We start from the raw sequence: 6000 nt of genomic DNA on the forward strand, positions 1-6000 counted from the left end.
GGGTGCCTATACGTGTGAACTGGGGTGGGGGAGGGAGGTGGCATTTTAATTAGTGTGGATTTCAGCAGCTGCTCTAATTACAATTCCACAATGTCTTGTGTATTCAGTGTCCTGCATTTCAAAATGGTGGCAGGGCGCTTTAACAAAAGCTCATTCAATGAGCTTTATTTAAAGCACTCCCACTGCCATTTTGAAAAGCAGAACAATGAATACATGGGACACTGCAGCATGCTGGAGCATTCTAATTTAAACACTTCACAAGACTTGATTACTTGCATCTGCTGGAGTCCAATTGGAATGACTGGACTTGGCTGGAGTTCAGTTAGAATGATTAGTAGAGTCTACTCTGACACATTCTAATCAGAAGGTATTGGAGCACATGTATAGGCACCCAAACAAAAGTAGGACTGGAAGGGACCTCTATGGGTCATCTAGTCCAACCCCTGAGGCAAGGTCATCCTTATTCAAACCATCTTATATAAATCCATTAGCTAAACTGTTTGGAAAACTGGCTTCAACCTTGACACAACATAAGACATAGCACCCTAACCTGCTTCATGTATATCAGGGGAGCCACAACAGCCTGTGTCCTGCTCCTACAAAAGTTGTTAATATGTTTTCATGAGATCCCAGGTACAGGCTGTGCCCCCTGCTATAGAGGAAGGCAACTCCCCCGCTCCCCCAATAATGCATACCAATCAGACCAAGGCAGTAAAATTCATTCCTGCCCCCCAAATCTGGTGATTGGTCTGAGCAAGGGAACAAAGATTATATTGATTTTGGGGAGTGGCAATCTGCTTAGTGACTTCAATGGAGAAAGATGGCAACATTTCTTGGAAAAAAGCAGTCCTGGAAAGAGGGGCTGGGGATGGAGGGAGCAGGGTGGCATAAGAGAAGGCCTTGGAACCATAAGCAAAAACACCTCAGAGTTGGAATAATGAGGCACTAAGGATGGAGTAGAAAGAAAAAAAAGGGGGTTAAGGGACAGAAAGGAGGAAACACTTATTTGGGGAGGCATCATAGTTTCCCTGAAAAAATAAACATCAAAATACTGAGTCGAAGGGTGGGGGGTTGAAGGAGTTGATGCTGGTGATAGATTGAAGACAGACTCAGATGTGAAGTATCACCAGGTAGACAGAGGAGCAACCAGGAGACAAGAAACAGAAGGGGCCCAAATAGTTGGGATAATGTGGGGCAAAAGAGCAGAGCAGTGATTCTCACCCAGGATGCTGGGGCTCCCTGGGTTGCTGCCACATCTTTTGCTGGGTACCTCAAGATCTGAGGAGATAAGCAGATAAGTTCAGGTTCAGGCTTCTCCCTGCCTGGATGATACCCCACCTGCAACGTCAAGCCCCTCTGTGAGGAGGTTAGCAATGTAATGTAGAAATTAGTTTTGAAACTGGGTACCACTCAATTCACTGGGTGCCTCAAATCCAATGAGGGTTTCCTCCATGATGGGTGCCTCTAGCTCAAAAAGGTTGAGGACCACTGTAGCAGAAAGACACAAATTGTTTATTTCTGTCTGAATAATAGTGGGAAGAACCCTTCCAGCATTCTGCATCCAGTTATGGCCTTATTAAGAAAGGAATGGTTCCCTGACACAAGCCTGGAGCCCTCCCCCTCTTGGACACCATTTGTTTAACTGTAATTTTGGAGTTACTGGCACGAGTGAAGCTGAATACGTGACTACCTGAAGAACTGTGGACTTGCTTAAAGTCAAGATAATCTTGAAAGTATGTACTGAAAAGCATTACTAAGTAAGTATCAGAAAATTAAAATGTCCTTTTAATAGTTTTAATTATAACTGGTTGAAATGGTACAATAAAACTGATTTTCTTGAAGGAGGACCTTATTCCAAACACTTCTGGAATGAAGTTGTAGCCATGATGGCCCAGGAAACATGTACTTAGCTTATTTCAAATACACGTTTTTTGTGAAGCACTGTAGAAACTAAGGGGCTTTTTGTTTTTGGAAGATGGGGAAGTTTGTTTTTCTGTGCGTTTTGTTTTGTTCCCAGAAAACCAATAATACAAAAATGCCCTCTTTTCAATTTGGCAGTATCATGGCACTATCAATTTCATTCTCTTATTTTATTCAACAAGATTAAAAGAATTGGTCATCATTTTCTGTATCTCCTTCCCTTTGTTATTCTACTCTTTGCTTCCTGTCCATGTTTGCCCTTTACTGCTGGAAAATGTATTTAATGGCTTAGGGTTTTGTTATGTATGTAGTATTCTTATTATTTTATTGTAGTATTCCCAGTTTTAGTAAGTCAAATATTGTCATTTGGCTAGATTATTTTTTTCCAATTGACCTTACTCCTGTTTTCACATTTTTTTCTTATTACTATATATCATCATTATTGTATTATATAATTCCAAAATTAAAAATATCCATGGAATTTTTAAAAATAAAAATGAAAGATCAGTTGATCATTAAAAGTATGTTCTATTTATTTCCCATAAGTTTAAGGTTGATGTTCCCCCCACCAGTCTTAATTTTATTTTAAAAATTAAGTTTAAAATACAGAAAATCTTGCTCAATTACAAGAAACCCAAGCTTTCAAAAAAAATTAATAACAGATAAGCAAGGGTGTAGGTTGTAGCTGTGTTGGTCTAAGGACACAGGCAGACAAGGTTCTTTGGGTGAATCTGATATCTTTTATTAGACCAACTTAAATAGTTGGGAAAAAAATTTGGCAAGCTTTTGGGTTTAAAAACCCTTTGTCAGGCTGAGGAAGTCTCTGCAGTTGGTGTGTGGTCTTCCTGGATGGAATGAATGGTAAAGAAGTGAGAGGCTGGGCTGGTATGCATGCAAAACAGGCAGTCAGTGAAGATGTAGACTGAGGAGTCAGTGAGTGAGAGACAGGCTGGGTGTGGGGGGAAGAGAAAAGGAGGATAAATGTAGCAGTTAAACAGTGGAGTTGTACCTGGGGAGTCAGATGTCAGGCAGGTTATAATGTGTCATAAATCCAATGTCTATATTTAATCCATGATTTTTTGTATCCAGGAGATTGATGAACTGAAGTTCATAGGCTCGTCTCTGAGAAGTGTTTTGTAAGTTCCCTTTGAGGACTAGAACTGAGAGATTGGAGAGAGAGTGGTTTTCTGGTGAGAAATGTGCCCCCACAGGTAATTGGGTATTCTTGTCTTTGATAGTTTTCCAGTGTGCATTCATTCTGGTGCGCACCATTCATTCATTCTGGTGCATTCATTCAGACTGCACAGATCAGCATTGCTGCCCTTCAAAATGGCGGTGAGGGTACTTTAAGTAAAGCTCATAGAATGAGCTATAGTTAAAGCACCCCCACTGCCATTTTGAAGCAGGGGGACACTGATATATGAGACACGGAGGCTGCTGGAGGAATGCTAATTAACACGCTCCAGCAGATCCAATAAATTGAGTCTGCTCTGATGCACTGTAATTACAGCGCATTGGAGCAGCCTCCTGACATGTCTAGAAGCTACATTTTTTTTTTTTTTTCCACCAAGCTCAACAAGGCACTCTTGACAAAGTTACACAAAGGCTTTAATATTAAAATAGACAATGAACATGTATAAAGGGATATCTGAGATCCATTAAAAAAATGTTTGGTTTTACATGAATGTTGAGTTGATATATATGCTTTGGAACCTGACCGTCCATTAGCATGTCCTTTTACACACTTGTGTGTAATCTCGGTATGTATTGAGACAATTCCAAAAAAAGCAGTTCTTACACCAAACTATTTACATAGGCTTCACCATATAGAATATGTGAGGGGGTTAGGATTCCTTTTCCTTATTGGGCAGGTAGCTATTTCAGGCATTTACTAATATTCGTAGAGTTTGGAAGGGACTGATAATAAGAGAAGGGTGTAAGTGTGCGACACATGGTAAAAGGTCCACAGTATAGTCGCTAATGTCCTGAGCACCTGAATCCTACCTGCATCTTATATGGTTATGCTGATAAAGTGTCTGTCCATCCAAACTCACAGGAGGGTTTAGACTGACTACGTAAGAACATTACTTTTGTAGTTCAGTATTTTCTCTTTTTGAGCATTACTGCATTTTTATTAGAGGCCTTCTCTGCTCATTTCATGTCTGACTATAGGAACTTAAATCAGCAATATGTATTAGTAGTTATATATATTTTTCCCACATGCTAAATCTGGCAACACTGACAAGAGGCATGACTTAGACAGTCAGATAAAATAACTCTAGGTACAGTGTCACCTGACCAACCAGTAGTATGCCATAGTACTCTGAAATCCCAATCAAGAGAAGTCCCTGCCAAGTAGAAAGAAAGAAGGCCTCATTCACTGGGCAATTTATAGCAGTGCATACCCATCTTCCTTCCTACACCAGGCAAAGTATGGCATATGCCCACACCCAACATTAATTTAGGCCCTAGAAAGTTACCCCACTGTTGCCCTAAGAACCAGAGAGTATCTGATTCTTCTCCCAAACAGAGGGGGAGCAAAGGGCAGGATTGATATTGCCTTAAAGTATGCTTTAGTCTTTTTTAATCGAGAGCCCAGTTATTTTTTTTAATTTTTCCAAATGAGAGGCCACTTATCTTTTTAATAAACCAAAATTTTACTGAGCATTATAAAGTATTAACTCTAAGCATACATATAGATATCTAGACGCATGCTTAGAGTTAATACTTTATAATGCTCAATAATACCAGTCTTAGCAGTTTCAGTAATCTTAACAAGATACAATCTTAGTAAGCAAGTAATTGTGTATTACCAGTCCTAATACACACATCAAGCACTGCCCAGGCATATCAAGGTGGGCTCTGGTTCCTTGAAGGGAAATCAGATGTCTACAGTTCTCAGACATTGGTGGGGTGAGGGGAAGGGAAGGGGAGAATGAGAGAAGAAGGAAAAGAGATAAGATGGAGAGAGAGGGGAAGGAAAAAAAGGTTGGGGGGTAATATGTATAGTTCTTTAGTCATGTAGCTACCAGTTAGGCCAAGTTTTTGTTTTTTATTAACAATTTGGGGTGTGTTTTCACTTCATCGTTGTTGTTTTTTTCCCTTCTTTTTTTTGGTACCAGGAGCCATTTGCTTCAGATATGGGTGAAATACACCATAACAGACCCTTTTATCCATAACATATGTTTTTATCACCAGACTTGCAGAAAAACAAGCTGCATTAGACCCTTTTCTCTGTAGGAAGCAGATCATACAATAGCATAATTTCATAAATGCACTCCTAGCTTATTTATGTGAAGGCTGCTGTAGGCCTTCAGGCCGCTGTAGGCCTTCAGGCCTAAGGAACCATTCAGTCTTGTCAAGCATCAGAAAGCTGAACTGTCTCCCAAGTTTTGCTCCTGCATCAGTAGAAGCCAAGGCCCAACATTCAGGCCTATAAACCCAAGCCTCTTTGCAAATTTGGCAACCTTCATCTGTAATTTTTCCTTTGCCTAGAGTGACATGTTAATGGAAGAGGTTGGGAACGGTGAATCTGTTTTCTCCTGGCACTTTGAAAACAAAGCCAATTAACTGCAAAAAAGTAATACCTTGCCCAGAAATACCTTGCATATCCATCAGTGACAGATCTAGTTTTGGGGTGGGGAGGACACTGTGGGTCTATCTCTGAGTGTACTTTAATGCACATTAGCCTATTTGAATTTCCCAGAATTCAGTGCATTAATACCAGCATTTAGCACCGTCATTAAGAAGTGGCTTATGAAATCCAGGTCTTTGGGGTACATACATGTTTTCAGTCTAAGGGGGAGGAGTTATTTGTTTGTTTGTTTTTTGTTTTGGGGCTTTTCCCATAGAGAAGCATCTGGTGAGCAATTTGGTTAGCAGGGACATTATGATGTTGATCTCCCTTTTTGTAGGTTGTCACTTAGTTCAGCAGCTCTCAACTGGGTCTGCAAGCAGGTTTCAGGGGGTCTGCCCAGTCTGGGATGGAGAGAGAGATTCACTTGGAAGCCTGGGACAGCAGGCAAGAGAGAGTGAATCCCCAAAACTCGGCTCCAAGCAGTGAAGAGAGCTTGATTGGGC

This window comes from Alligator sinensis, unplaced genomic scaffold (assembly GCF_000455745.1).
Source record: "Alligator sinensis unplaced genomic scaffold, ASM45574v1 scaffold973_1, whole genome shotgun sequence".
Taxonomy (NCBI): domain Eukaryota; kingdom Metazoa; phylum Chordata; order Crocodylia; family Alligatoridae; genus Alligator; species Alligator sinensis.